The sequence below is a fragment of the Anguilla rostrata genome, chromosome 17 (genome assembly GCF_018555375.3).
Source record: "Anguilla rostrata isolate EN2019 chromosome 17, ASM1855537v3, whole genome shotgun sequence".
NCBI classification, from domain to species: Eukaryota; Metazoa; Chordata; class Actinopteri; order Anguilliformes; family Anguillidae; genus Anguilla; species Anguilla rostrata.
Window position 1 is genome coordinate 12,872,371 of NC_057949.1, and position 10,987 is coordinate 12,883,357.

The following is a 10,987-nucleotide window of genomic DNA, read 5'->3' on the forward strand; positions in this document are numbered from 1 at the left end:
GCAGTCAATCCCTGCAAGCATGCGACAAAGCTGGTAGTTGCTAAGCATGCTAATGCAACGCTTTATAAAATACCATTTAAGACAACTAAACTGCAACCACAGCCCTAATGTCTGGAACAAGGGGGCCTACACACACACCTGTATTTAATGGATTCCAATCAATGCCTGATTAGACAAAGGCAAAGGGTAATTCCATTCATGAAGCTTGCTAACAAGCCACACCTCACAGATTAGTAATGAACATCACCGCATAGGTGCCGTTGATAAGTAGCCTCAGTTACACAGAGAAAAGTTGTCAACTAGAATCCAGAGAAATGGGCCCAATCCCAAAGTATTTCACAAACATTTATATTCTAAGAATTATAACGTAACTCATCGGGTTCCTCATTTACTGAAATAAATGTACCAACCGTAGCTTGTCACTTGAGAAAATGAGACTGGGAACATTTTCACACAGAGCGTGAGCGGAGTGGTACTTCTCAGTGTCTTGCTGCTGGGTTTTTGGAGTTGGTGTCTCCATGGCGAAAATCCTATGCTTGATTCAGCAGCAGGTGAATATCATTGTTGAAGGTTTGAAGGACCTGGGCAAAGTGCCCCCTCCCCCCATTTCCTTTCATTAAAGGGTCTGTGTGAAACAGGAAGTGGGCCAGCAGTCTGTTTTTATTCACCCTGATAAAATGGGGTCATTTCATTTGTTACCATTCAGGAAATGTTAACAAATCACATTCTTCTTTTCGAGGACTCTTTCCTCTGATGGTTGTTTGTTGTTTGAAGGATGCTGGAGTTCTCATACATTAAAAGAAACCAGAACATAACGGTTGCATAAACATCCTATACTGTATCTTGTTGTAAATGTAGGACCATTGATTCATTGTGATGTCCAATTGAGAAGACTTATTTCCAGATTTGGACTTGGACTAAAAAATAAAATAAGATAAACTTAATCTGGAGGTTTTTAAAATGTCAGTACAAATATTCCACCTAACTTCCAAGCGTTGAATGTTTAAGGATTTATACTATGGTATAATATGGTATTGTGTGACGTGTGATGTTGAAAGTTTTAAACGACCGCAAGGTTATGGTGAAAAACAGCAGACAGCCAATCATTTATGGCTTACTCGTTTAATGTTATGTTTTTTTAATGATCCCCTTCTCCTGTTTCCAGTGGTGTGATGCCAGTGACACAATCAAACATTCCTGTGGTTTTCCAGCAAGTGAGGGGCACTAACCAAGATCATATAAAACATTACAAAATAAGACAAATGAGGGGATGTGGGCACATGGATCCCATCAGCATAGCCTGCCACAATTTTCATCACAGTTTTAGACCCTTTTTAATGGCCGAAGTTCGTCTGCGTTTGACGAGCTGTGGACGAGTAGAGCGGAAAAGCGAACATACACAGCGTCTGTTTCCAACAGGACTTCAGAGACAACCGGGCATATTTTCCTTTTCCCACCGTGAGCCAAAGCCTGCGATTATGGTCACTGGCCTGAAAGCCATTTCCACTTTGGTTTGAAAAGGAAGGTAACCATATGGAAGCCATTTTATGTCAGCTCCAAGTCTTTCAAGACACAGGCGAATCACTGGCTTCTATCAATACAGTCACAAGGAACTGTCATTAATATTCAGTAATAACATGGATTTAGGAGATTTATTTGTTTTATGACTAAAACTGCCTACATTTACATTTGCTACATTTTATTGCTCTGGACAAAATGGATTCCATCTAGATTGAAGAGATCTGTCACAGCATAAATGATCCGCTTCTAGTTTCTTACAATTTCTGTGACAGATTCAAACTGTATACAATTCTCATTCGTAATGGGGGGGTGACACCCTATAAGGATTTATGACCACTCTCTGCGGAGTGCATGCTTGACATATTTATGCGTGGCAGTCATTCATGTCTAAAGCCAAAAACATTGTTTATGACACCCTTTCAATACGAGAGGAAGTGCTGACACCTCCCTTGAGGGAAAATTAAAATGTCAGTCGTTTTTTTCCCCTTTCCTGCTCACAACCTTATGCACATGTATATGTGATCATGGTTCAATTGCATTTATTGCTCAATGGCTGTTTTATAGAAACCATGGAACAATAGTGCAACACTTCCAGTCAGCAGAGTGGAGGGTGGTTTGGTGTGTGGGGTAGGGGGGGGGGAGGTGCCATTGTCACACATTTCTGAGGAAACATACCAAGTTGCTAAATAAGTATAAATAAGTGTGAAAGATATGGCACAATGGCTTCAGTCTTGCAAATTAAATATATACATTAACTGAGAAGAGAACTGCCTTCTACAGTACATGCAACCTGAGACTGCTGGGACCTGCTGAGTTCAGGGAAGTACCAGCATAATGTAAAAACTATATACAAACAATAAATACTATGAAATAAATCTGTTCATCTATGCAGCCTCTGAAAGCCCAATGTCACTGCACGTCCTGCTATGGAGGGACTACAGAGACCACAAATCACCGAATGCCCCTGTACCAGCCATCGCAAAGCCTCCTGGTCCACAGAAACGTCCGTATCTAAAATATTCTGCAGCACACATACAGACTGCCTGGTCCAATCGGAAAGGCTTAATAAAATTGAAATAATATTCTGCATCTAATAATAATATTCTGAAGTTAACTGCATCTAAGATTCCCTTAAATGATTTCTGAGAAGGTCACTGCTTCTGTTTAGAGTTTTTTTTTTTTCGTTCTTGGGTCTGCGGAGCTTCCAAAACCCGCAGGTTCGTCTGCACAGCAGTCTGAGAAACGAAGCGCTTAATTGAGGCCAGCTTATCAGTTCGGAAGACCGTTAGACTCCAACGCGTTCAAAGCGCTTCCTTCTTGAATCTTAATTGCTACCTCCGACAGCAGCTAAATCGCATTTTCTGCATGGGCCTTTGTTTACACACGCACAGAAACGGCGAGCACCAGGGTGGGAACCGGCAGACAGTAAACGAGCCTCCCCGCGCTAATTATGCAGCCCGCCGCATTCCTGCTCCGCTCTGTCAGATTCTCTCTGCGATTACGATGTTTTGGGTGCGACAGTTCAGAGGAAATGCAGGTCTTCTCACCTCTGCCGGGGCTGTTTTGGTCACAACATTTTCTAGCTCGTCCGGGTTGTCGGTACATGGTTCGCAGAAAGGAGGAGAAAGCTTTCTCGAAGGAAAACTTCTAACCTCAAATAATTTTCCTTGAAGAATGTGTCTGCGCACGTTTCGTGTTTGTCTATGTATGCGTGCGCATACATTATACGTGTAATCAAATGTGTCACATGCAAGTGCCACTTCGATATATGTACAACTTATGCTGTGTTTGAAAACATTTTATATTCATGACAATTTCAGTGTTTATTGATTGTACATATTCATAAAATATATGTGCATATATCATAAAATGCATATTTATATTACAAAATGAATCCTGTGCATGCAAAATCAGACAACCAAGGAAAAACTATTGATCATACAGATAAATAAAGGTAGTGGCCTGCTGAAGTTCTCTCCAAGTTTTATATCAAAGGAACACACATTTTGGAGAGAAAAATCTTCAAATGCATGATGCTCATACTTGCCCAATGGCTATTTTCCCAATCACTTGAAGTCTGAACTGAATTCTCGATACACATCTCAGCTTTGCTTATTCCCTCCGTACAAAAACAGTCTCACCTTCAATGATGTTTGAAAGCTCAGAAGTATGGGCCTTCATTTTAGTGACTTCAATTTAGTGACTCAAAATACGAGTCCTGAGGACACAGTTTTCGTCGTATCTGTGAATTACTCACAGAGATAAGAACCTGTTGTCCCCGGGTGAGATTTCTTTCATTCAATTATCGGTAATCAGGATACGGTTTGTTATCTTCCCTCGATATCACTGTTCACACACACACACACACACACACACACACACACTTGACTTGGGGCTGTCTGAAGTGCTGTTAATCGTGTTTCTGTAGCGACAGGGTTTTTTCCCCTCTCAATCGGCATGGAAACTGGCAGCCGAAAGGTTATAAAGTGTGGCCGAGTTACACTTTGTCATTTCACAACGGCACAAAGCAAGTGAAACTAATAACCAGCGACCTGGAAAGTACCGTTGCTGCTTTTTTTTTTCAACCTTAATGAAGAACATTGTTGCCGTGTTGTCACCTGCTTATCCCAGTGTTTCGGTCTACAACTACAAAAATAACATTGTGCGAAGAGTTTCCTCTGATCATTTTCCCATGGGCAGAAATGGACCCGAGATTCAGATGAGTTCAATAGAAAAAGCCTCGGGGAGGGGAAACGGCACTCTGGCTCTCAAAAGATTATTGCCTGGTGACATCCTGGTTCCTGGTAAACACAAAGGCCAAGAACATGTCACTTAAAGTGCCATTTCCTTTAATGAACACTTCAGCAGCTGAATCATACCTGACCTTTAAAAAGTGATGTTATATATGTTACAGCGTGGGGGAGGGGGATGCAAACCGCTTGAACAAATGTAAAGCCAAATGTATTTCATTTTAAATCCACTTGTGGCAGATGAACAGATCAATGTGTAATGAGTTGTAGGTGTTAAACTCAAAGGGTTTCCAGAAAATAAGTGGAACACACTCATGGTCTTACTGACCTGTCCTGTCCTGATAATGAAAAAGTAAGAGATTTTCATCCCCTTCTCACCAGTGCTTTCTCAAGGTATACTACCCATAAATCCCTGCTTTACAACATGGCAAGCCATCTTTGCACATGCTCAGTGAGCATCAGAAGACTTCTAACCAACCAGCTGGCCAGGTCTTTGGCCTCTGCATTTTTCTCAATGCAAATATCACCGCCTGTTGCTTTGCGAATGGAAACTGGGCTAGACCCCTTATAAGCTGTATAACGGTTAAGGGGAGCAGCTTTATTTGACTTGCGGGTATCCAACATCCGAATGCTATCTCAATCAGCGCACTTTCCCTGTGAATGCCGTAGGGGATTCTGGGTTGTAGGCCAGCTCTTGAGTGGCTATCGCTCCTCAACATGGCTACAGGACAGGAAAACTGCGAGTGGAGCAGAGAAGAGGAGGACGAAGTACAAGTGATCTGCGCCCATTTGGAGTTCTTGCCTGTCTGTTATTCTATGCAAAACTTCAGGAACTGACTGACGCAAACGCGTAGTGCAACAAAGACAGATAGCCAGATGTCTTCCTCGCTCCCAAGTGTGATTATTTACAAAGAGCACTGGATTAATTATGCAAGAGAAATGAAGTGTGCCATATCTGCAGTCATGAATTATGAGGAAAGTTCATTATTCAAGCTGAGACAGTGAAAACAAGAGGAGTTCTGTCACAGCTGTGGCTGTACAATGATAACAAGGCCGTAAGTCCCAACTCAAACGGTTCCATATCGAGGAACAGATTGCTTTTCAATAATCCAAAGTTCGTCTTCATACATTCAACAATGCTATCCCTGATAGTTATTTTAGACTTGTTTGAGGACGAGGACTGAATATAATCTAGGTCAAAATCATCTTTCACACATCTGTGGTTCAGATCACTTGGTCTAATACAGTTTTACGGCACTCTTCGGGAAGCAGAACACACTCCGGAAGATTTTCGGTCCCCCTCTTCTTCCTAGTGTTTAAATTTGCATTCAACTGAAGAGCTGCTTACAGGTATTGTATTTGCATAGGGGTAAAAAAAGTAGGATTAAAATAGAAAACAGAGCCTTATGTCCCTCTCAGGCGAGCAAGCGAAGCCCGCAAATGCATAACCTCTGAAACTATGTAAATGACCACTGCAGCCAGTCGTGCCCTGAGAGAACTATAAACACCACCAGCAACCGTCTCTAGGTTCCCGTCCTACTGCCGGATTTTAGAGCTTCTGTTGGTTTCTTGTCAATCTGACAGATCTTCGGTTGAGTTAGGTGGCAGGGTTGCTCAACAGTATGCAAATTCTGACGCTGGTAATTGCTCTCATCGCCCTGGAGAGACCTCATGCAGTTCACTTGTCTATTCTGTGAGCGGCATTTGCATTGAAAGGACAAAGTGGAAATAATTGAAACTTTTCTCCTAAAGTTCCCTTCAGGCCTTTAAGATCACCCCCCCCCCCCCCCCCAACTTCACAACATGTGGGAGTAAAGTACTTCTCAACGTACTTTTTTCTGACTACATTACAATAAAACTGAAACGAAAAAAAGCAGTTTCAGTTGAAGCAGCAATTTCAGTTGAAGAAAAACCATCCACTTCCGTGATGGTTGCTAACACATTCTGTCTGCCTTTGCAGCCGCTGAAGTCTGACATTTGTTCACGGAATAACCGCTTGGTTTTGCTGCGGTCACAATACTCACCACTGAGGTTTCCTCTTCTCAGCCTGTGTTCAGCATACTGGACCCGCCATATTGCTCTCAGATAACTATCTGAAACGCTTCATCACCTTACAGACAAGTAAAATTCCAAAGGTTACTATCGATTTTAACTGAAAAATGTACTTTCACTTGATATTTAGAATGAATGTTCTTTCATTTAAGCATATTTTTTTGATTAGTAACATCTTCAGGAATCTGCAGCAGTGGTTTCAGAAGTCACTGGTATCCAAAGAGTATTTAAAGTAATTATTTGACCCATGTCTGATTGCTTGTGTGTCGACCTTTGAGCTCATCAAGAGAGATGTTCTGTTTGTAAATTCTCTACCTTGCACTTTATGATTAAAGTGCACAATTACTGTACCAACAATGGTGCAACACTATATATTTAGTTAGCACATTGCACACAATTTCTTCCATGTATTGCATTTTATATATTTTACCTTTTTATGTTTCTGTATGAAATTTATTTACATTTGAGATTAAGGTGTATGAGGGACCAAAAACAAACTAGTTTTTTTGAAGTGTGATAGCCCTGTGGGCCCATCCGTGTATTTACCAACAGCACCTTAGCAGGGACCACCCAGCACCCCCTTTCATGTTTCTAAATGCGCTTCCTAAATCTCATAGGTGGAGTTCCGCACAAGATGATCTATTACAGTAAATAAGAATTTTCACTAAATGTATAGCACGTTTAAAATGATATTCCCACTGTTGTCATTGACCAAATTTACATCATTGCGATCTTATTCACGAAACTAAAATATTCCAGTTACGATAACACCTTATTCCGATAAAAAGCCCGGTAAAGCTGTTATTCCGAATATGCAAAGTCTGAATAAGATATGTTGCATATGCCTCTAATAATCCACAAACGAAAAGAATGTAAACACCATACTCTACTAACGACTCTTAAAAATGGCGGCCCGCTGACACCGTAACTCTTAACTTCTAAATTCAGCTGAAAACCAGCAGACACCGTGGCCCTCCAGGATCAGAGTTTCAGATCCATGCTTTACAGTAAATGCACTTCCCCTAGTTTAATGGCTTTTGCCTGCTCGATGGTTTTACAGTTAAAACAAAAACCAGCAGACCCTGCGGCTCTCCAAGTCCAGGGTTGCAGACTCCTGGTATAAGCAAGCCTCTATAGCCCAAGCCTGCCAGACTCACTGAAAAGCAGTCCTCTCTGTTAATGGATCCCCTTGCATACACACAGATAAAGCGGTGGCCCTTTCGTCTGTCTGGAGACACACAATTTCAGCCCCGCCCCCCCAGGGGGGATTATGGGATGACCTCCCCACGCTTGGCCGTAGCTGGCGTCTCGGCCGAAACGGGTCGCGGCTCGGCACCCCGCCGACAGAGCAGAAGGTGTCGGGACGCGGTCGGGATGACCGCGGTCAACGCCCTCGCGCTCGAAGCCTTTCGGAAGCTCGCTGTTTTTAAAAAAAAAAACTTGGGAAAGACACACAAAAGCTATCCGAACGCCCGTGAAACGAGCGAGCGCCCTCTTGTCGCTCAGCCAACGCGCCGTGGCGGTTAGGCGCGGGCTGTTTTCGGCTCTCCTGCGAACACATTTTTACAGTTGTCGCTCCTTTGGCACGAGGAACGTAAAAAAAAAAAAAAATCATGACCAATCTGGCAAACGAATGCACTGCTATGCCTCATAAAATTCCTGCTTGGGGGTAGAAACTGAAAAACAGCAGACCGCTATTCAAATTCCGATGACCTGCAAGGGCCTTCGTATTTTCCTAATTTCGCAACGGCAGAGACAAAAGGGGGTTTCCGAGAGGTTAGCCAAGTTGAAAGGGGGCTCGGTCAACTGAACTGACTTGGATAACCGAATTCACTGTTTGGCTCTGTAAAAAAGGACTGGTTTTCTTTACAGCTGTGGAATAAAAGGTTGGGGGGGTTTGGGTTGGGGTTGGGGGGTGGGGGGGGGGTGGGGGCGCTTGGTTAACAGGAGCTGAGCAAAAACAGAACCGAGCCAGCCGGTCCTATGAGCTCCCTAACTTAGTGCCTGCTTGTTCATATTCATTAAGGCAGTGAATGTTAAAAAGGTCAACGGGGTATGAATGATAGGAACATGGACACAGAGAAAATGGCACCCCTCCCCCACCCTTTTGAGAACACAACAACAACAAACTCCGTTTCCCAGACTCCCGATCCATACGGACCCTCCAGTGCAATCTGTCTGACAGCTGTCGCCTTCAGCGCCGGGGAAGGGAAGATAAGGGGACCCGTCAGTCAATCGCACGCCCTCGCCCCCTCCCCGGAGAGGCCGAGCCGGAGAGCTGGCGGATGAACATCTGCTCGGGCCGCGGATATCGGACACATCGTTCTCCGGCCTCAGAAATGCGCGGAACCTGTTGCATTAAATGCGTAAAAATGTAAAGTCCTCACACGAAACGGCAAACTGTTGCGGTAAGCCGTATAAAATAATGTGTCGGATTGCTGCCAACTGTGGCTCTGATTGTGCAAAAGTGTGCAAGAAGAATCTGATAACCTAAAAAAAGCTTGTACATGAATTATTGAATGCATTGTGCTTTTTGTGTTCAATAAAGCTCCTTTTAAAAAAAGCACAGTCGACTGTGACATATCATTTGTTAGCATCCGGTTGCTTGTGACACCTTCGCGGATCCCAGAACTCCACAGAAAGACCACGTGCCGCCCTCAACGTCAGGATCAAAAAGAGCGAGTTCAGCGATTCACATCTTGCGCACATTTAACTTTTAAATGCGGATTCCCTCTTGCCTTCTTCTTTCTGTACGCTTGCACGCAAAGCCGCCCCAGATGGGAGCGCGGCCCCAGACTGAACGCGGTACGGCGTGTCACGCAACGTCTGCTTCCTGTGCGGCGGGGAGAAACTCGACCAATCACCCGTCACCTATGGCAGACTGGGGCTTAGAAATATACGATACTAAATGGAGAAAACAGGTTTTGTATATCAAGCCTTAACGTTTTCAAATCCTATACCATCACATTGTGGTGTACCCTTGACGTGTATATGTTCCAGCGTCTTTAAGAAATTTCAGATGTTTGAAACCATTCAACAGTAAAAGTGCACTACATAGAACATTCGTATATAAATACATTTCTTTTTTGTTTAAATACAGTGCTGTAATTAAACTTAGGCTCTTGAGAAATGGGAGAGCAATTTTCTTAATGGAACAAATATTTATGTGCAAAAATTTGGAAAATGCGAGTAAAATGCTATGCTGATAGCCAATGAGATTTTTAAAAAAATAAACAGTGAGCAGTCTTGTGAGATTTATTCAAACCGGGTTGTCAATTTCGCAAGGACAGACATGCTGGACAGCACTTGTAAAGTACTGGAAAGTACTGACCTTTTTTTCAGAGAACATCCTTCGGGGCCCTTTAAGAAATGGATGAATTGGAATGACAAGCACAATCATGGATTTCCTCAGCCTGGCAAACTGAGGCGAACTTTGACCTCTGAGGACCAGGCCAGCAGCACTGACACAACAGGGGATACAAACTTAAGGAAACTACAGTCGACGGTTCCGGTACCAGTCCTGGGCATGGTGCCCAGTGCAATTCAGGAAACTTCTTTTACTTATTTCTTTAAGTCAGGGGAGGGGGGGAGATGTAGCGGGTGTCCGGAATTGCCCCGAGTGTGATTCTGACCTGCCCTTAGAGCGATGCAATTCAGTGCTTCCGTGATGAATTCCTACGCTCCGACAATTGGGACTAATTCAATTTCCTGAAAAGTGAAGCGGTGTGAAATTTTATTAGCACCCCCTATTCTGGGAACACGCAGCCACAACCCAGCGGCTTCTCCTCAAGGAAAGCAAAACGAGCGCCTCTGCAAACAAACTGCTCTCTGTCCTTCTATTTCGCAGCCAAACTGTTGTTCTGATAATATCCGTAATACCTTGTCTTTCTCCCACTGCTGCTCCAAACACTATGGCAAACTCTCTTTGAGATCAGAGCAAATACATTTACAAGCTTTCCTAAGGGATTCATAATTCATAATACATTAATATATTAAGTGGTAACATGACCACATTAACTTTTATATATATATATATATGTGTGTGTTATCAGAGCACTGGATGAAAAGTTAATTGTAAGCAGAAGCATCATTTCTTCATTTATTTACATAAAATGGCCTCATGTAAAGTGAGGAAATAATAAAATAAAATTATTACAGTCAATAAATTAAACATTGTGTGGGCACTTTCAGTAAAAGTAACCAACCGTTTTTTAAATGCTTAGTCCAGATCAAGGTCTCGGTGGCAACAAGGCAAGCAGACCAGCCCAGACGTCCCCCTCCCCAGCGACTTCCCCAACTCATCCCTGAGGATCCCAAGGCAATCCCAGGCCAGCAGGTAGTTATAATCTCTTTAACGTGTCCTGGGACTGCATCTGGGTCTTCAAAGGGAGGCGCCCAGGAGGCATCCTTATAAGATGCCTGGACCACCTCAACTGATTCCTCTCAATTCGAAGGAGCAGCGGCTCTAATTTGAGGTCCTCCCGGACAGCTGAGCTCCTCATCCTATCTAGGAGAGTAAGCCCTTTTACCCTACGGAGAAACCCCATTTTGGCTGCTTAGATTCGTGATTGTGCTCTTTTGGTCACTGCCTATAACTTGTAACGATAGGTGAGGGTAGGGACGAAGATCGACTGGTAAATCGAGTGCTTCACCTTTTGGCTCAT